The 21499-nt window shown below is 47.0% G+C and overlaps 1 protein-coding gene across 14 annotated transcripts in view; it reads left to right on the top strand.

The window, feature by feature from the left end:
- The window catches only part of LDLRAD4 (low density lipoprotein receptor class A domain containing 4), a 382754-nt gene that overhangs the window by 228963 nt on the left and 132292 nt on the right, over nucleotides 1-21499 (top strand). The window lies entirely within an intron of this gene.

Here is a 21499-nt window from a genome sequence, read left to right as displayed (position 1 = left end):
AGTACATGTTCTGATGATTTTCTTTGTCTTTTCCGAATGGTGAGAGTTGTAAATTCATTCATTTCTTGTTGAAGAGAGTATAGTTATAGAGTCTCCCAAATGGATGGAGAACACAGCATAAAGGACAGGAAGATCCTGGGTGGAGGGAGCAGAAGGGAAGAGCTTGGTGGCTAATTCTAGAGCAGGAGCAGGGATGCAAATCCCTACAGGTGTGTCAACTCCCCATGACAAGGCATCCCGAATGCCATTCAGGAAAAAAAAAAATTAATGACTAAGAAAGAAAGAAAGCTGCACATTACCCTAAAAGTGCTATTTGTTGTTACGTGAAATTTAAGACTTAGTTCTTCTTCTTTGGTTGGGGACGGAGAATGGGTCTTTCTTACACGTGTATCATGTATACACGTCTCGTCCTGGGCATCCTACGTGAACAGAATTGTGGCCATGCTGGCATATACGTTTCAGGTGAAAAGTAGGCCTTTCCCCATGAGAGCAGCCCTGCCGATATGCTGGAACAGTCACTGCACTGTTTTGTCTTCCTGTTTAACTACATAGCTGCAGTAGACAGAATAATGCACCCCCCCCACCTCCAAGTTGTCCGTGTCTTAATCTCCAGAACCTGTGAATATGTTACCTTTAGTGGCAAAAGAGACTTTACACATAGGATTGTGCTAACGACCTTGAGCCGTGGGAAGGATCATGGACTGTCCAGATAGACCCAGATGCATGGGCCTGAGGATGTGGAGAGCCTTCCCTAGCCTTCCTAGGAGATCTAGGAGATGTGATGATGGAAGAAGGGTCAGAGAGACATGATATGAAAAGCACGTGGCCTACCATTGTCGGCTTTGAAGATGGAGAAAAGGGGCTTTGAACCAAGGAAGGTGGACACGTTCTAGAAGATGGAAAAGGCAAAGAAACACCCTCGCCTAGAGCTCCTGGGAAAGAATGCCACCTTGTTGACACTGCGATTTTAGCTCAGTGAGATTCAGTTTGGACTTCTGACTTCTAGAACTACAGGATAATAAATTTGCGTTTTAAGTGACTTAAGTTTGTGGTAATTTGTTACAGCAACAATAGGGAACCTAATATACGTGGTCTTATGTATGTAAAGATGTTGTTTAAATAAAAAGAAAAAGAGCTACTACTTCTACATTCTCTCAGTGTTTATACTCTGTGAGAAATATGGGCGTTTACATTCACACCCAAATCTACAAATTTTAGCCCAGCCACTTCATTCTCATAAGCACTTCCTAAGTTTCTGCCTTACGTCACATACACTAACCGCGACCCTAACTTTTCTGATGGAAGGTTCCTGCAGGTTCTTGTAAGAAAGGGAATTATGCTGAAGAAGGAGCTTCGGGTCAACTGTTCAGTTAGTTAATGTAGTTGAGATTCATTCTACAGAAACTACAGAAAATTTTTGTTGCTGTTGTTGACAGCAGCAGAACACAACTAATAGCCGTGGGATCCTTCACCATCCCCAAAGTAGACAGGCTGTGTGGACCGTGTCGACTGGAGGTAAAGCATGCCGGGTATGAGATAGGTTCATAGCAGCAAAGCTAGGAAGCAGCGAGTCTACGTGAATACTCTTAGAACTTAAGTGAAGAGGGATAATCCAAGAACTGTGGAGCTGGTGGGAGAAAAGCCCAAGGGAAGCTTTCAGGCATCGAGTGGATGAAGGTGTGATTCCTCAAACCACGCAGTCAGGGAGGAGGGTGCTTTCCAGGAAAAGATGCCAAGTTTGATGTAAGATAAGCTGAATTTTAGGTTAGGACTGTGAGACACTCAGTGTCTTAGAGGTAGTTAGATCTTGGAACTGATTTTAATGATTCCAAAAAAGAAATCTGGGAGGTATGTAATTGGAACTTGTCTTCTTAATGCATAATTAATTGATTAATTAATGCATAAATTCTTCTTAATTAATGCATAAATGCCCAAGCCTTGCAAAGCTCCCTAAGGAAGGAGTGTGTCAGTGCAGCAGAGAGATGGTCTAGAAGAACAGGGCAGGCTCAGCTGTGGTGGCTGTAAGGGGGTGGAGTGTGGAGTGGAGTGTGGGCGGTAAGGACATTGCTCGGACAAGCAAAGACCCCGAACAAAGCCCCATCCGGGAACTTATCTATAATGGAGGAGCCAGGTGGGTCCAGTCTTTTGCTGAACAACTTGCTGCCCAGACTCAGAAGGAGCATAATAGTTCGTGTGAAGAGATGTCCATGGGCAGGTCTGGACACTTTGGGCTCTGAAGGGACACCTGACAGGCAAGTCCAGCCTTTCAGCCACATAAACCAAGGGTGGCTCTAAGGGGAGGGGTGTGTTTTCCGACTTGCTATTCTTAGGGACCGATGGCTGTAGAGTCTTTGTGAGGCAATGTGTGGTCCCCACATGGAATTTTTAGATTCAGGCAATGGTGTGTGTGTGCACTTGGGGAAGAGCTGCCGTGGGAATGCTGGCTTCCTCCCGAGCGTGGCCACATCCCTGGGCTTTGGCAGGCAAGGACAGACTCTCAGTCTCTCTCCTTTCTCCCAGCCCCCTCTGTGTCTCAAGAGCGTTCCTTTCTCCTCCTCTGAAAGGGCACACTGCTTGTCAGCCTCCACTTGTCAGTTCTTTGGACCTTCTGCATGCCGCCCCAAGCTTTGGAAGAGCATAGCCGGTGAGTGGCCTGTGGAAACGGATGGAGAACGGGACACACTGCCTCTGTTGCAGCTCCGTCCTGTTACTTTAATATTTAAGATAACAGACTTAAAAACAGTTCTTAACACATACTCTTATCTCTCAAATTGTTATTTTTCTGAGATAGTGACTTGACCAATGTACAATGTGCCTTCCAGAGGCTCTAATTTGCATTATATAGTGTACGTGCTGCCCACACAATTGTGATATTTTTTCCTAATTCTGAGAAATGGACTTCAGGTCACGTTCAAGCCATCCCCAAATACTCTCCCGGGCACTCTTGTGCATAGGAAGGATGACCCTGGCATGGATGCCTGTTGCAGAATGCTGTCTTTTCAGACCATCTTTGGAGGAAACCTAGTAGCTAAGCAATATGTGTTGTAGAATAAGAGAAGAGGGCCCAAGCTTTCTTTTAAAGAATGCGTTTCTTCTTTTCTGGCATAATTTTTACATTTATGGGTAGTACTTCTCAGCCTTTCATGAGATTTCTGCCTCTTGTATGTGGAAAAAAAAAAAAACAGAGGCTATTTTAAATGATAAAGACAGGCTTTAATCTAGTCCAAGAAACGAGGGGAAATAGACTTCTTTTCTCAGTTTCAGCCCCATTTCCTTACCTAATGTTAAATATGGCTATTTTTCCTAATTTAGAGGGTTTTCTTTGTAGAATATGAATGAGCTATTTACTGGGTAACAAAAAGACAAGCCTTTTAAGTACAAATGGAGCTTTGGAGATCTCTCAATTTGAAAGACTCATCTCGGCATAAACACAACTGTTTCTCCATATTGCTGGGAACACTCCATCTAGCTGTTTGGCCACATTTTCTATTATGGTGTTTATAAAATGAAACTATGGCTAATAGCTCAGCAGAGAAATATTTGGGCACAGTAGCAATAGGGATGTGTGTACATTGCCTTAAACTGTGTTGATGAGCAAAGAATAGTAATTCTCTATAGAAATTGGTCTGATCTAATAAATAAAATTAAACATTGCATATTTACATTCCACTAAACTTTTCTGAGATTATGGCAACCAGTAATCTCATTTCACTATTTTGGTTTTTTTTTTTTAATTATTAAATATCTGGTTATACCTTTTAGGCTCAAAATCTTATAGCAAGCCTTCATTCTTCTTTATATAAAATGAATGTCTACCACGGAGAATAATTTGGAGGTAGCACTGTATACCTAGCACCTCTGTCAGGAAGTGCCCTGAGTATAGAAAGACAGAGCCACTGCATTCAGAAATACCCTTTGTTGCCGACAAAGCCTGACTGTTTTGAGTTTCACATCCCTGTAGATGGGGCTTGGGAAACCCTTCTTCCCCTCAGCCCCCACCCCTAAGGTTCTAGGATAAAACTAGATTAGTGAATTCATGGCTTGATAGACTGGAGAGAAAAATGAGGCTCTGTGCTCCATATTCATGTGCATCTGCCCCTCTTGGTGACATGCTAATTGGCTGGCCTGGGCACAAGACTAGGAAGCACAGGTTTCCTGTTGCTCACACAGTGCATCCTGTCTGCTGTGATGGGAGAAAGGCAAGTGAGGTGACTGGGCCTGAAAGACATCACTCAGCCCACAACTGGCAGTCTCCTGGATAGAAAGTCAGATGATTGTTTTCTCTAGGAAGCTCCTTATTAAAAATCTGTAGAGCTATTAATAGGGATGTTGCTGTTTTGAGATTTAAATCGGGTTGTGTCTAACCTGCATAATAACTGGCTTGAAAAACCTGGATATATCGAGGCACCTGGGTGGCTCAGTCAGTTAAGTGTCCGACTCTTGATCTCAGCTCAGGTATGGATCTCAGGGTCATCATGATTTTGAGCCCCACGTTGGTCTCCATGCTCAGTACGGAGCCTACTTAAAAAAAATTAAAAACCTGGATATGTTTTATTTTTGTGATTCAGTTGAGTGTCATTCAGTTGTTGCTTCCATGTATGTGGTCAGTTTATCAGATAGCATGAATGCACTTCATTCTTACGCTGCATTTTTCATTAGCCTGAAAGTTCGATGAGTACGTTCAAATTCTGTGGTGTGTTGGAGTCAGCAATGGAAAGACCATGTTACCTTTTATAACTTCTTAAAGAATCATACAATATCAAGAAGTTAGCCTATAGGAGTTAAGGACAGATGCACGGTCCTGAATATTTTCAGCTGTCAAAAATGAATAAAAGGAATGAAAATTGGAAGGGTGGGTATATCGAAGCATTTGACTTTGGACTGTTACTCATTTATCACTTGATGGAGTCTACAACCTTTTTCTGGTTGAAGAGGGCAATGTCTGGTGCCATTTAGGTCCCCATTGGCTCATAACACCCCAAAACCATGTTATGTTTGGCATGAGGGTTTGTATCTGTTGGTGGAGGACATGAAGCCAAAAGGAAATGGGATTTCCTATAGGGGTTGTGGCTTGGCAGAGGATTTTTGTGAGAGATAATATAAGTCCATTTAGACAATTCCTTCCTCTTCTCTACGAGTGTTTCTTTTTCTTTCTAAAGTATTGCTGAGTTGTGGACGTGTGTATAGACTGTAATGCTGGAGGTTAGGTAGGCCTCTACCTAAAATCTCAGCCTCTTCATACTCTCTGCCCCTGTTGTTGCTTTATTATTTTTCCTATCACTTGCCACTAGTTAACATATCTATTTTACTTACCTTGCTTATTGTCTGTCTACAGAATAACATTCTGGGAGGGTAGATAATGTCTCTTTAGTTTACTGGTGTCATGTACCCTCAGTACTTAGAATAATGCCTGAGGGTACTACAATTAATGTATATCGAATGAAATAATGAACTAATCTTTAAAATGATGCTCAGAGCATAGTTTTTATATAGTAATACATATTCTCAATTAATTATCTTTAAAAAAATAATATTAATTGTAGTTCAACATAAAAAAGTCAACCAAAATAATATGCTACATTAGTAGAATGAAGAAAAAAAAACATATGCTCTTCTCAATGGACACAAAAAAGGCATTGACAAAATCCAACATCCTTTCATGATAAAAACAGAAGGGAACTGCCTTGACAAAGTAAAGGACATTTATGAAACACTCACAGCTAACACCATATCAGCGGTAGGAGACTGAAAGCTTTCTCTATAAGATCAGGAACAAGACAAGAATGCCTTCTTTGACCATTTCTATTCAATATTGTATTAGAAATGTAGCCAGAGCAGTTAGACAAGAAAAAGAAATAATAGGCGTCTAGATTGCGAAGAAAGAAATAAAACTGTCCCTATTTGCAGATGACATATATTATGTATAGAAAATCCCCCAAACTCCACAGATATGCTTACTAGAGGTAATTTTTTAAAATTCAGCAGAGATGCAGGGAAGAAGATTAACACAGAGAAATCCACTGTGTTTCTACACATGTGCAATGAACAATCTGAAAAGGAAATTAAGAAACTAATAACATTTAAAATAGCATCTAAAAGAATAAACTACCTGGAAATTAAAACAAGTAGGAAAGACTTGTATACTGGAAACTATGAAACACTGCTGAAAGAAATGTAAAGAAGCCCTAGTTAAATGGAAAGATATCACATATTTGTGGGTAGGAAGACTTAATATTGCTAAAATGTCAGTACTACCCAAAATGATCTGTAGATTCAGTGCAATCCCTATCAAGATGCCAACAGCCTTTGTTTGAAAAATGCCAAAGCCAGTCCTCAAATTCACATGTAATTGTGTAAGGGATCCTACATGGGCAAAATAATCTTGAAAAAGAAGAAAGTTTAGCCATCTTCCGGCCCCTCTGCACCCCCCCCAAAAAAATAAAATAAATAAATAGAAAAAAAGAAGAAGAAGAAAGTTGGAGGACTCAGTTTAATAGCTTACAAAGCTGCAGTAATAAAAACAGTATGGTACTGGCATAAGAATAGACAAGCAGAAAAAAAAAAAAAAGAGAGAAGCAGACCAATGGAATAAAATTGAGAGTCCAGAAATATATACTTATATATCTGTGGCAAACTGATTTTTTTACAAGAGTGCTAAGTTCCTTCAGTGGGGAAAGAATAGTCTTTTCAACAAATGGTACTGGGACAAATGAATTTCCACATGCCCAAGAATGAAGTTGGAATGCTATCCTCATACCGTATATGAAAACTAACTCAAAATAGATCAGTGACCTCATTATAAGAGCTAAACCCATAAAACTGTTAGAAGAAAAATATAGAAAAATCCTTAGGGCCAGAGATTTGACAGTAGATTCTTAGATATGATACCAGAAGCATGAGCAGCCAAAGGAAAAATAGGTAAATCGGTCTCCATCAAAATTAAAAACCTTTGTACATCCAAAGACATTGAGAAAGCAAAAGGACATTGTACAAAATAGAAAATATTTGCAGATCATATGCCTGATAAAGGTCTAATATGCAGAATATATAAAGAACTCCCGAAACCTAACAAAAAGACAACTCAATTAAAAAATGGGTAAAGGGGGATCCTTGGATGGCTCAGCGGTTTAGCACCTGCCTTCAGCCCAGGGCCTGATCCTGGAGTCCCGGGATCGAGTCCCACGTCGGGCTCCCTGCGTGGAGCCTGCTTCTCCCTCTGCCTGTGTCTCTGCCTCTGTCTTTCTCTCTGTGTGTCTCTCATGAATAAATAAATAAAATCTTTTTAAAAAAATGGGTAAAGGCTGGCAAAAGAAATGATAAACAAAATAAAAAGGCAACTTAGAAAATGTGGAGACACCTGCGTGGCTCAGTGGTTGATCAGGCTATGATCCTAGGGTCCCGGGATCGAGTCCCACGTCGGGCTCCCTGCATGGAGCCTGCTTCTCCCTCTGCCTGTGTCTCTGCCTCTCTGTGTGTGTGTGTCTCTCATTAATAAATAAATAAAATCTTTTAAAATTTTTTTTAAAAAAGAATGTGGAAAAATATCCACAAATGATATATCCAATAAGTTAATATCCAAATATATGAAGAACTTGTACTAATCAACATCAAAAAAATTGGGGGGGGGGAGTTCTAAAATGGGTAAAGGACCTGAATTGACATTTTTTCAAAGAAGATACACTAATGACCAACCACACATGAAAGGTGCTCAGCATCACTAATCATCGGGAAATGCAAATCAAAACCACAATGAGGTATCACCTCACACCTGTTAGAGTGACTGTTGTCAAAAAGACAAGAGAAAAAGGGAAGCCTTGTGCACTGTTGGTGGTATTCCATGGTACAGCCACCATGGAAAACTGTGAAGGTTCCTCAAAAAATTAAAAATAGAATTATCATATGATACAGAAGTTGCACTTCTGGAAATACACAGTAATCCCTCCTCATGTACAGTTTCACTTTTTGCAGATGCAATTCCCTGTAGTCAGCTGCAGTCCAAAAACAGAGGATCCTCCGTTTTGTTTTGTTTTGTTTTGTTTTAAGATTTTATTTATTTATCCACAAGAGACAGAGAGAGAGAGGCAGAGACCCAGGCTCCATGCAGGGAGCCCGACGTGGGACTCGATCCCGAGTCCCCAGGATCACGCCCTGGGCCGAAGGCAGGTGCTCAACTGCTGAGCCTCCTGGGGATCCCAACAGAGAGGATCCTCCTGCTGCATATCAGAGGGTTAATAGCCTAACACTATGTCACTTGCCTCTGTCATTCGTTTCACTTCATCTCGTCATTTGGCATTTTACCATCTCATATCATCACCAGAACGAGGGGTGAGTCCAGTATAATAGGGTATTTTGAGAGAAGAGACAAATCTAATCATATTCACCTAAATTTTATTATAATATATTGTTATAATTATTCTGATTATTATTTTTGTTGTTGATGTCTCACTGTGCCTAATTCATGAATTAAATTTATCATAGGTATGTTTGTATAGGAAAAAACACGGCAGATGGAGAACTTGGTACTCTCCACAGTTTGTGGCATCCCCTGGGGTACGTGGAATGTGTGCCCTGTGGGTAAGGGAGGGGAGGACCACTGCATGTGGAAGAAGCAACACTATGTTATAGAGACACCGGGGCCCCCGTGATCCTAGCAGCATCCTCTACGATAGCAAAGACATGGAGACAACCAAGTGTCGGTCAACAGATGGATGAAGGAATAAAGAAAATGTGTGTGTGGGGGGGTGTTTGATGGAATATTGATATTTAGCCACCAAAAAAGAGGGAATTGCTGCTATTTGCAACAACGTGGTTGGACCTTGAGGGCATCGTGCTAGCCAAAATGAATCAGCCAGAGAAAGATAAATAGTATATGATTTCATTTATATGTCAAATCTTGAAAAAGTAAAAAAAAAAAAAAGAAAGTAAAAAGAAAAAAACTCAAAAAGAGAGATCAGATTCGTGGTTACTAGAGGTGGGGGTTTGGGAGGGAGGTTGGGGGAGGACAGTCAGAAGGTACAAACGTCCAGTTACAAGACACGTAAGTACTAGGGATGAGCCCTACAGCATGATGACGATCCTTAATACCTCTTTGTGGTGGATACGAAAGAGAGTGAATCCTGAGTGTTCTCATCACAAGGAATAGAAACCATTCTTTTTGTATCTGTACGAGATAAGGGATGTTCACTAAATGGATTGTCGTACTCGTTTCACCATATGTATAAGTGAAATCATTATGATGTACATTAGACAGTCCTGTATGTCAATTATGTCTCAATACAACTGGGGAAAATTTGAAAAATAAAAAAAAATAAAAATACATGAAAGACTCCTAACTCTGGGAAATGAACTAGGGGTGGTAGAAAGGGAGGTGGGCGGGTGACTAGGTGATGGGCACTGAGTGGGGGGCACTTGATGGGATGAGCACTGGGTGTTATTCTGTATGTTGGCAAATTGAACACCAATAAAAAAATAAATTTATTAAAAAATAAAAATAAATAAATAAAAATAGCAAATAAAAAGAAAAAAAGGGGGGGGGGGCTAATGACTTGAAAAGACATTTATCCAAAGAGAGGATGCAGATGGATAACAAAAACACATGGAAAATGCTCCACCTGCTTAGTCATTGGGAAAACACAAATCGAAACTGTGACGCGATTAGTACCTCACACCTGGCGTGGGGGCGATAATAAAACACCAGGGCAGAGCAAGCCCTTGCAGGGATAGGGAAACTTGGAATTTTGGGGCATTCCTAGTAGGGAATATAAGATGGCGCAGTTGTGGAAGATAACTGGCTGTTAGGGCTCCAAAGCTAAATGTAGACCTACCATATGGCCCAGCAAGTCCATCCCTAGGTATATACGTCACAAGACTAAAAACAGGAATTTGAACACATATTTGTCCATCAGTGTTTATTGTAGCATAATTCACAACAGCCAAAAGGGGGAAATAATCCAACTATCTGTCTATCAACTAACATATGGGTAAATAAAATGGGATATATCCACACAGTGGGGTATTATCGAGCCCTAGAAAGGAATGAAATTCTGACGCAGGCTACAATATGGATGAACCTTGAAAAACATTATGATAATTAGTAAAATAAACCAGGCATAAGAAAAAAAAAAACAATGATTGTTTAATTCCACTCATATGAGGTATATTTAGAAAAGTCAAATTTATAGAGACAGAAGTTACCAGCTACGGGGAGGGAAGTAAGGGGGTTGAGTGCTTTTCGGTTGCAGAGTTTGTGTTTAGGATGATGGAGAAGATGGAGCCAATCCTGTAAATGTCCTATCACTGAATTGTATATTAAAATGGTTTAAATGGCCAATGTGTTGTATTATCACACACAAAAAAAATTAGAATGGAATTATTTGGAACAGAATTAACGCGGAGTTTTATTTTTCCTTCTCCAGAATTAGTCTTACGTTTCTGGGTGTCGGAAGAGATTGAGAAATAGACTTTCTCTGTCGTGACTACATAGGATAAGGGGGTAATATTCAGTAGATCCTTTATATTCAGAGGGATGCACCTGAAGACTTTTGCAAATCTTTAAATGTGAGGCTACAGAAGTGTTCGTAGCATCTCCTGGCTTTCCCCAGAATCCATGTTTTCATAGAGAAATAAGTGCTTACAGAATCCATGTTTTTGTAGAGAAATAAGTTCTTACTATGTATCTCTTCACCCTTATGCTCAATGGCCATGTTTCATGAAAATACGAAGTTTTCGGTATTTAGCTGGCCCCCTCACCAGCCTAGTGTTCGTACCACAGTCTTCACAACTGATGACTCAAATCTGTACAGATTTACAACAGCAAACGGCCTGGACCCCCGGAGCACAAGCTTCATGAAATGTGTATGAAGTCATCTTGGAGCCGACGTAGCATGTAGTATGGATTCTGGAAATATTCATTGAATGAAAGGATCAGTGAGATCAGAGAAAGTGTTCTCTATCTCTCTTTCTTTTTCTTTTCTTTTTTTTAAGATTTATTTATTTTAAAGAGGGAGAGCGCATGCCCGGGGTGGGGCTGGGGTGGGGCAGAGGGAGAGCATCTCAAGCAGACTCCCTGCTGAGTGTGGAGCCCAGGCGACCTCACAACTGTGAGATCAGGACCCGAGCCTAAGTCAAGAGGTGGATGCTTACCCGACTCGGCCACTTGCACACCCTAGAGGGTCACTTTCAAGTGGTTGGAATCACAGACCTCTGGGTGTTGTTCTATATGTTGGCAAATTGAACACCCATAAAAAATAAATCAAAAGTCAAAAATAAATTAAATAAATAAATGAAAGAGAAAGAAAGAAAGAAAGAAAGAAAGAAAGAAAGAAAGAAAGAAAGAAAGAAGAAAGAAAGAAAGAAAGAAAGAAAGAAAGAAAGAAAGAAAGAAAGAAAGAAAGAAAGAGAAATCACAGACCTACATCTGTCAGTGCATATGATTGCTCTGCGCAGCACAGCTCTTAAAGAAAATGTTTTAAAATTGGGAGTGCGTTCTAAGAAATGCGACGTCTCTGCTCTGCAGTAAGGACACTCGCTCTTCCTCATTCCAAAGCGGGGCCTGCGCCTTTCTAGGTTCTCTTGTCCTGTGTGCAGGGTGCAGGAAGCCTGGGGGGGGCGGCAAGGAGATTGCTTTCCCCTTCCCTAGGTTAACGCCTCACCTGTCGGCCGCATGGTGCCCAGTGGTCCCCACTGGCGCCCTGCCCTCGCTCGCCTGTCTCCAACCAGCGCGGCCCCGAAGGCATTCTGACGATGCGTGTGGGCCACCAGAATGGCTCCCCTTCGTCCGCCGCTGCCCCCTTCTCTGTGGCCGGGCTCAGCTAAAGGAACGCGTCTGCAGGCAGAGTCAGAAGGCCGCCGCCGCGGATAACCCGCACACCTGGAGATGCTTTGTGGAGCCCCGCGGGTATCCTGACTGAGGCCGTGACTGCTGTGCAACACCCTTCACTCTGCTCCAGCGGGTGAGGCTCGCTCCCCCGGTGGCTCTCCAGCCTTTCTGACTGGGGTCTCCAGCGGGCCCTCCACCTTCCGCTGGTGCCTGAGACACTGAGGACCCCCCCTTGTAGCCTCCAGGGGACTCAGCCCACATGGACGCCTGTAGGAGCCGGACTCCTAACTCGGCCTGGCTAAGACGACGCGCAGACAGCGAGAGGGGACAGCGGCCAGGCTCTCTGCTAGTGGCCCAGGGGGGACAGTGGTAGCGGCGACCACGCGAAGCACTTAGCATCGGTCTCAGCCGTGGCCGGCATCACCACCACCATCAGAAGGGAGCGAGGCGCTGCTCCTCTGTCTTAACGGGGAGGAGGGGGGGAGGCTCGGGCCATGGTGCCCAGTTTCAGCCCGTGCCCGGAGATGCACACGTCCGGGGGCTCCAGAGAGTCTGTGCTTCCAGAAGCTTGTGGACACTGCGGAGCCGCCGCAGGGCCAGGGACGCACAGGAGCGGCCGCCAGAGCACAGGCCGGGCCAGGCATCGGGGGCAGCGGGGTGGGGGGCTGCGGCCACTGCCAGGTGCAGATGGGGGCCCCCATCGAGGATCCCCGCCGGCAGTGCTGCGCTTCCCTTGACGGCAGCCGGTGGCCCCTGTGCTGCTGTGTCAGGTCCTGGCAGCTCTTGGCGACATGGAGGACGTTGCTGAATCAGCGGGACCTTATGGCTCTGGGAATTCTCCTGGGGGGACGGGAAGGAAGGGAGGGGAGGAAACTCCGATGGTAAAAATACTGGCTTTGCCCTTCCACTCGGAGAAAGTGGATTCGCGGTGTCGGAGGGTGTAGCTGGGTGGCCTCGTCGCCCCCGGAGTGCAAGCCTCCTGCTCAGCAGCAGCCCGTGTCAGGGCCAGGCTTGGGGCGGCCTCCCAGGCCCCCCAGGCCGGGCCCGTCTGCACCTTCCAGGCGCCATGGAGCCCATGGGACCCTGGAGTGGCCCCCAAGGCCCAGCAGGCCAGGCCACCCACGCCCTCGAGGTGCCCTGGAGCCCATGGGGCCCTGGAGCAGCCCCCAAGGTCCAGCAGGCCAGGCCCGCCCGCGCCCTCAAGGTGCCCTGGAGCCCATGGGACCCTGTCTCCCAAGCAGCCTCCAAGGCCCCCCAGGCTGGGCCCACCCGCACCCTTGAAGTGCCCTGGAGCCCATGGGGCCCTGCGGGGACCCCCCGGGCCACCCTGCTTGCATTCCGGTACTTGAAGGGACCGGCCAGCAGCCCAGGCAGGTAAAAGGAGCCATTGAGGCTTCGGTTTCAGATAAAAGACTTGAGGTTCATGGTGCAGCTTTGCGTTCTCTGCTGTGAGACACATTAGAATAGGAGCAAAGGAGCCCCGGGGCGGCCGGCAGGGCCCTGAGCCTGCCAAGCCTGGGAGCCAAGCCGAAGAAACCTCCCCCCGCCAGGCCCCACACCCCATTCCCTCCCTTACCCCACCATCCTGTCTTGTTACCTGGATTTGCACCTGCCTGGCTCCAGCGTTAGCAGGAAGGTCATAGGGTTAAGGCAATAAAATGATTTTATTTATGAATTGCATAGGTTCCTGGTTAGTGCACTGCAGAATTTTGTATTATCTCATGAATAACCCCGCTCCATGAATCTATTACATCTTGGTTTTCAATGGATGGAAAGGGGCAGGTTTCATGATTCACAGTGAGCAAAAATGCATCGCTTTCATTGGGTAAGATGCAGGGAGGATTTTGTGGGCCGGTACACCTAGGTCTGCCTGCTCAGAGTTAGCTGGTGGCAGGTATAGAGGGCTCGGGAAATGTGTAGGATCATCTGGGAGCCTGCTTGCTGGCAAGGGTATGGGTCCTCTGTGGTCGGGAGGTAGAGAGGTTCGTGCAACAGAGGCAAAGGCCAGGGTCTCCTGGGCGCCGCAGTGTGGGACCTGAGCTTGCTCTGGGTCTGGGATGACTGTTCCCAGTTTCCCAAAAGCCCCCAAATATGGTTTAGAACCCGTTGAGTACTCCCTTGACTCCAAGGGGAAATAGAGCAGAGAGATGCGTGAATTCAGGCTGTGGGCATTTGCTTGCTGCTTCTGGTCCCTCCTCGGTGCCGCTTCTTAACTGGCCCATTTTCATTCAGAAAATAAATGCATCAAAAAGCTCCTTTTTGATAGCGCTTCTTCCTCCCCCCCCCCCCACACTGGAAGACTCCCTTTTGCTAGGAGTGGCCGTTCTGTTTTATTTTAATCAATGTATATGTTTCGTGGCAGATGTCCCACGTGCCTTTATGTCTTACGGTATGTGTGACCTCCTGTGACCCTGCTTAAAATGATATGGAATCTTGCAGATAGCCAAACTGTGCCCCTGTGCCCCAGACTGAAATAGGCAGTTGTCCGGCAACCACGGCGGTGTGTGACGACGTGCCGAGCTGTGTTCCTTCCTCATAGTGAAAGCTCTGTGCACGGGGGTGTAGAGGAAAATGGTGTGGGGGCTACGATGTGGCTGCACGCGGTGAGCGGAAGGGAGGACACAGGCCCCTATTGGGAAACGACATAAAATAACTTAAGCAAAGGGACAGAGACGGAAGTGGAAACGGCACGTTCGTGGGGCTGCAGGAGACGCTTTTCATTAGGGCTGAGTGTCTGTCGGCAATATGCAGTGTAAGCTGGGCTGGTCCAGGGGACCAGACAAGGAAGGATCTTTACACCCGTGGCAGCATCAGCACTTGGTACGGAGGCAAGCGAGAGCCTTGCCTGTAAACCCGTGGACTCTAAGTTGCTTAGAGATGGGGGGTGGGGGTTGGTTTTTATGTCGTATGTGAGAGGTTGCACATTGGCAGCCCTGGGCCACATCTGGTCCGGACATGGGTTTGATTTGGCATATGCACTGTTGCCTCTCAGTGTTTTAGAAATTATGGACAAACTGCTAACATTTAAAAAAAAAAATTAGGGGACTTCATATTAATCCAGTCAAATGTCCCTCCAAAAAAAATTAAAAGAAAAAAAATGGGAGGACGTAGTAGCAGCAGTTGGGCCTGCATTGCTGGGGGTCATTGGTGGGGATCCAGCGGTGGCTCGTCCCCTCTGGCCCTTGCTGTCTGTCTGTCTGTCTGTCTCCCTCACAAAGAGGAAGAGAATCTTCTTTTTTTTAAGATTTATTTATTTATTTATGATAGAGAGAGAGAGAGAGAGAGGCAGAGACCCAGGCAGAGGGAGAAGCAGGCTCCATGCAGGGAGCCCGACTCAGGACTCGATCCCGGGACTCCAGGATCATGCCCAGGGCTGAAGGCAGATGCTCAACCGCTGAGCCCCCCGGGCTGCCCCGGCTTTGCCCTTGCAGAAGTAGAAATTTGGCTCTCAGGCCTCAGGGGCTCGGAAGCTGGGGCCTGAGGAGTGCACGCGCAGCCTACGGAGGTGGGGGGGTAGCCGTGCAAGGAGGGGAAGCCAGAGGACGCCGCAGCCGAGGGGAAAGCAGTGTCTCGGTTGGTGCTTGCGAGGACGTTGGAGTCCGACGTAGTGAGCAGGGGTGGGGGGTCGTCTCTGCGGAGGAGCCCTGGGCTCGGAGATGACGGGAAGGCCCGTAGCTGGGACGGCGGCATCGCTCTTTTATTTCAGAGGCGCTTGTTTCCCGACTATATTTCAGAAATTCATCTATTTGCAAAAGGCCAGGCCACTCTCCCCAAATTCTGAAACCACCGAGAGCCCTTCAGGACAGCCACAACTGTTACTTATAATTTCACATAAACAGGACAAATCGCTCTCCAAGTAGTAGGTTTTCTGCCTTTGAAATCACTAAGTGGAAATCTGTTGCAAAGCCGTCGGGGCTTCCGGATACCTTCTTAGCGGTCCAGGCTTTAGTTTCTTTTCGTATCAGAAGAATCAGGACGCTTGGGATTGCTAATAAACAGCGAGTTCTGGATGACTCTTAAGTGGTTTTGCAGAGTTGGACCAAGCCCTTTCCATATATATATATATTTTTTAGACCGATACCTATCTTTTTTAAGACATGTCGTTAAGATGAATAGTTCCGTAGTGCTCTTGTTTATATATATATATATATATATATATATATATATATTTTACATAAATTATTTTACATAAATATAAAATGTATATTTATATTTATTTTACATAAATTATTTTATATAAATATAAATGTATATTTATATTTATTTTACATAAATATAAAATGTATATTTATATTTATATATATTTTATATAAATTATTTTATATAAATATAAAATGTATTTATATTCATGTATTTATATTTATCGTACATAAAATATAAATAAAATAAATATAAATATATAAATATATATATTCCGACTTCAAAGCTCCTCGTCCGCTTTCCGGAACAGCTGTAGGAGTGTCTGTGCATCACAGAGACAGTATTCGTTGTTGCACGTGCTTGTGTACTAAGGAGGCACCTGGCAAAGCAAGTCGGCGGAGCGGTTTGGGAGTAGACAGGGCCGGGGAGAAGCATGCAGGGAAAGACCTGTACACAGACTGGTGAAGAGAAAAATCAGTTAAATACTAGTTTTGTGATGATAAGAAATCTCAGACTATAGATTTGGCCCTTGAATTGAAAAAGCTGGGACTTTGGAGATGTCTGGAAATTGACACGTAATAAAATAAGATGTGACCCTGCATGGAGACGTGAGGCCAGAGTGTCATTTACTTATTCATTCACGCAACAGATATTGAGCGCCTCTTGTGTGCCAGGCACTGCGAACAAAACTGGCATTTTGGTGCAGAGAAGGTAATGAGTGCCACGGAGAAAGTAAAGAACGGGGACCAGGAGTGTCAGCTTGGCTGGGGAGGGTCTGGCCGAGGATGTGACGCTTGCATGATAACCCAAGGAAGGGGGGGGAGCACTGAGCCATGCAGACCTAGAGGGAAAGGATCACCCAGTGCAAAGGCCCTGGGGCAGACCCATCCAGTGCAGAGGCCCTGGGGCAGAGCATGTTTCATATAGTTGAGGGGCATCGAGGAGTGAGGGGCCAGATCATGTAGGGCTTCCTACACCACTGGAAGAAGGGGTGTCTTCTGCTGAAATGAGCCACTGGAGGGTTCTGAAGAAATGCAACAGGATATGGCCTGCGTTTAAGTATTGGATGAATATCTGAGAATAGACGGTCTGAGGGCGAGAATGGCAGCAGGGAGACGGAAATGATCCAAGTGAGAAACAGTGATGGAGTCGTGGACCTCCAGGGTGACCCGCAGTGGGCATACGTACCTGCAGTGTGGAGTCAATAGGATTCGCTATTGGACCAGGTGGATCAGGTGTGGGATGTGGGAGCAATGGAAGAGGTAGAAAGGTCCCGAGGATCCGTGTCACCGCCGAGTGACACAGGGGCACGGTGGCGGGCGGTGGTCTGGACGTGGGTGTGATGCTTTGTGATTCCTGATGAGCGCCAGGCGATGAGTGGGGTGGGCCATGGGACAGAGCACTACACGCGCCTGGCCCCCAGTGCCTGATGGTGGAGGGAGATGACAGAAGTGGGCGTGGGGCCGAGGGAAGGCTGGGAAAGCTCTCCGTACGACCCTGGAGTTGTCCATAACTCCTCTTGTAATAACGTGGAAGTTTAACGCTGCTCACAGTTTTTACCCAGCAGGTTCTGATCTTTTTTTTTTTTAAATTTTTATTTATTTATGATAGGCACACAGTGAGAGAGAGAGAGAAAGAGGCAGAGACACAGGCAGAGGGAGATACAGGCTCCATGCACCGGGAGCCCGACGTGGGATTCGATCCCGGGTCTCCAGGATCGCGCCCTGGGCCAAAGGCAGGCGCTAAACCGCTGCGCCACCCAGGGATCCCCAGGTTCTGATCTTCTTTCGTAAAACTCCCACTTGTCTTTATTTCTGGTAATACCCTTGCAGGCTGGATGGAAAAACATTAATTAGTCCAGGACCCTAACTAACTCATTTCTGTCCTGGGCTGTTTCCTGCCCCTGCCACCCCCTGTTGGAGCCACACGTGAGAAATGTCCTTCCCGGACAAACATTATATGGTCTCACTCATATGGGGAATATAAAAATATAAAAAATAGTGAAAGGGAATAAAGGGGAAAGGAGAAAAAATGTGTGGGAAATATCAGAAAGGGAGACAGACCATGAGAGACGCCTAACTCTGGGAAACGAACTAGGGGTGGTGGAAGGGGAGGAGGGCGGGGGGTGGGGGTGACTGGGTGACGGGCACTGAGGGGGGTACTTGACGGGACGAGCCCTGGGTGTTATTCTGTATGTTGGCAAATTGAACACCAATAAAATATATATATATATATATATATATAAAAGAAATGTCCTTCCCAGGGATCCCTGGGTGGCTCAGCGGTTTGGCACCTGCCTTTGGCCCAGGGCGTGATCCTGGAGGCCCGGGATCGAGTCCCATGTTGGGCTCCCTGCATGGAGCCTGCTTCTCCCTCTGCCTCTCCCTCTCTCTCTGTGTCTCTCATAAATAAAAATAAATCTTAAAAAAAAAAAAAGAAAGAAATGTCCTTCCCCAGAAAAGAAAGGATGAGCGGATGAGCCCTTTACTTGCAAATCAACGTTGTGGCTCTGCTGATGATTTAGCAAATGATCCGCGGGTCACATGCCTTAAACTCTTGTCCCAGAGATAAAATAAATCCAGAAAATGCCAGAGGTGTGAGAGAGCATGAGCTACCAACACTCAAAATTGATTTGGTTTTCTTAGAAATGAGTGTTTTAGTCTGAATGTGTAGTGATGCCCCCACACCCCCTTTCCCCCACCACCTCCCCAAGCAGCTTACACTCTTACCATGTCTGTAGCTGCTCTTCTGGGGGGAACAACGTGGCTGATAAGCCCGGGAAGGCTGCGGAGGGCAGGCGGTGATCGAGGACGGGACTGGGAAGAAATGGGGGGAACAGAGGTATAAAGACGGTTCCTCCTCGGCGAGGTGATGACCCAGGGAAGGAGGGGTCTTGGAGGGAATCCGGCCGGCCCCTTCAATTTAAGTGAGTCTTAAACCACTTGCCAAAAAAAAAAAAAAACAAAAAACAAACAAACAAAAAAAAACACTTGCCCAAGGCCACACAAGGCAGCCAGACCTCGCGACTCAGCATCTTTCCTGCGTGCCGTGTGGCCTGTGACAGCGGAAGGAAGGAGAAGCGCAGGCAGGGGAGGGAAATAATTCTTTCCATCTAAGTCCCAAAGATCTGAGAGCCCGGCCTGGCAGGTTCCCCGTCTCCCGGGAGGGTGCGCGGCCTCGGCGGTGCCCAGGGGTGGGGGGCAGCGGCGGGGGCCTCCTCCTCTCGCTCCTTTGCAGCTGAGGACTCTGTGCAGCCTGGCCCACGTGGCCACGTCCGTAGACCCCACCTGCAGGGGGTGTGCTGAGCCACAGGCCCCTAGGCCTGGCCCCTAACCAGAGCCGCAGGACTCGGGGCTGCCCTTAAGGACTGTCTCGGGGGCTCTGACGCCCCGAGCTTTGCCCGCTGCACCAGGAACTACGCCTTCGACCCGTGGAGCCAGCCCTCCGCCTGCGCTGTCCTGAGTCATCACGAGACCGCGTGGCTGCCCGACTGCTGCATTGAGAAGGACCCCAAATCTGCATCCACGCAGGGGCCGAGGCCTGGGCTCTGTGCCTCGGGCCCACTCTCCTGGCCCACTGGTCTCGAAGAGCTAAGGCGTGTCTGTTGATCATGTGCCAAACGCCAGGTATGGGGGATAGTGTGTCATTTAGTGTCCCCAGTCCCTGCGGGGTGGGTTCTTAGCTCCATGTTGCTGGCGAGGAAACGGGCTGCGGCAGCCGGTGAAGGGGGGCAGGTCATTCCCGAGGTCCAGCCCTGCAGCTCTGGGGCCCTGTCCTCCAGCTCCCGGGAGGTCTCTGCACAGAGGACCTGCCCTCCGTATTGGACCCTGGGCTCAGGGCACCTGCGCTGCCCCCGCTGGTCCCCCTGTCACTCCCGACCTGACCCGATGGGCTCAGGTGGGGCCCACGGTGCGCCAGCCTCCAAGGTCTGCATCCCCTCTCTGCATTCAGGAAAGGGATCCCCAGCAAGCGTCTGTACCGTAGGCACCATACAGGCCCTTGTTTGGGTAGTCGGCCAGTTTCTTGTTAAATTTTATGATTAGTGCCCCCGCCCCTCCCAGCACACACGGACACGGAAGGGGATCTACAGAGGTGTGTGCGTGCTCACGTCTGGTCGCATCTTTTACTCCCAGCTCAGCAGGCATTGCTTGACTGGTCCTTGTGGGCCAGGACACCGCCCGGACCGCCCAGGCCTCCCCCACCTGGCCCGGTTAGCAGAGGAAGGACAGGTTTTAGTCAAATGGAAAAAAAAAATTCTGTCTGACAACAGAACGTGTCCAGGAGGGGAATCTGACATGTGATGCCCTCGCCCAGCTCCTCCTGCCTCCTTAGTGGGTCTCGGGAGCTTCCTCCCCTAAGGAAGTTATGGATTATTGACAATCACCCTAGTTGTGGGATGCGTCAGTACGTGGAGAAACCGACAACTAACAAGCAGTCCTGAAAGCTGAATTTTAACCCCATTACTTACTCTCCAAACAGAGACGGGTCTTCAGAAGGCATCTAATGAGGAAATAGTTGCTGAATTCACCCCATTGTGTCCCCAAGGCCCTGGGCGCTGTTAGCAGGGCGAGTGCCAAGTACGAAAAGTGCGTGCTGGGTGCAGACGTAGCTCCCTGGGGTATGTGACCTTGTACGCAATTTTCACGTGCAAGATAATTTTCTGCACATTTATTTTTTGTTATTGCTTCTTTATGACTTTTCCCCCTTTGTTCCTTTACCCCAAAGAATTGGAAATATAGGGCAGCCCAGGTGGCTCTGCGGTTTAGCGCCTGCCTTCAGCTCAGGGTGTGATCCTGGGGTCCTGGGATCGAGTCCCGCGTCGGGCTCCCTGCGTGGAGCCTGCTTCTCCCTCTGCCTGGGTCTCTGCCTCTCTCTCTCTCTCTCTCTCTCTGTCCCTCATGGATAAATAAATAAAATCTTTAAAAAAAATAAATAAAGAGAAAATGCTGCACACGCCTTTCCTCTGCTTAAAAAACAAATGTTCTTCTGAGGAATGGAAGGAAGAGAGATCTCATTTTTATGTTGTCATTCCATTTTTCACTTTTATTAAATTAGTATATGTGTATTAGAAAAGTGCATATATCAAAAGCTCACTGTGGTTTTTTTTTAAAGACTTGTTTACTTATTTTGAGAGACAGAGAGCAAGTGAGCGAGCACAGGTGTAAGGGGCCGGGGGAGAGGAAGGAGACTCCCAAGCAGGCTCTTGCTGAGCGAGCCGAGCGAGGGGCTCTGATCGGGACCCCGAGATCATGCCCTGAGTCCACCAGGGCTCGGAGGCTCAACGGGGAACACACCTGTGCCGAATGCCCCTGGCCTGCTCGCGCTGCACTGGTGAGTCCATGCAACGTGCATTCACCTGCAGGGGAGGAGGCCGCGGGGAGTGTGGCCAGCACCTCCGGCTGAGCCCCGTGGGCCCTTCCCAGGGTGTGTGCTGAGCCCCGTGGGCCCTCCCCCGGGTGTGAGCTGAGCCCCGTGGGCCCTTCCCGAGTGGGCCGGGGCTGCGGGGCCCTCTCCGCGGTGCTGGCTGCCTGTGTCCGCAGT

Source organism: Canis aureus, chromosome 1 (assembly GCF_053574225.1).
Source record: "Canis aureus isolate CA01 chromosome 1, VMU_Caureus_v.1.0, whole genome shotgun sequence".
Taxonomy (NCBI): Eukaryota; Metazoa; Chordata; class Mammalia; order Carnivora; family Canidae; genus Canis; species Canis aureus.
Note: the sequence above shows the minus strand (reverse complement) of the source record. Positions and strands in the feature narration are given on the sequence as shown.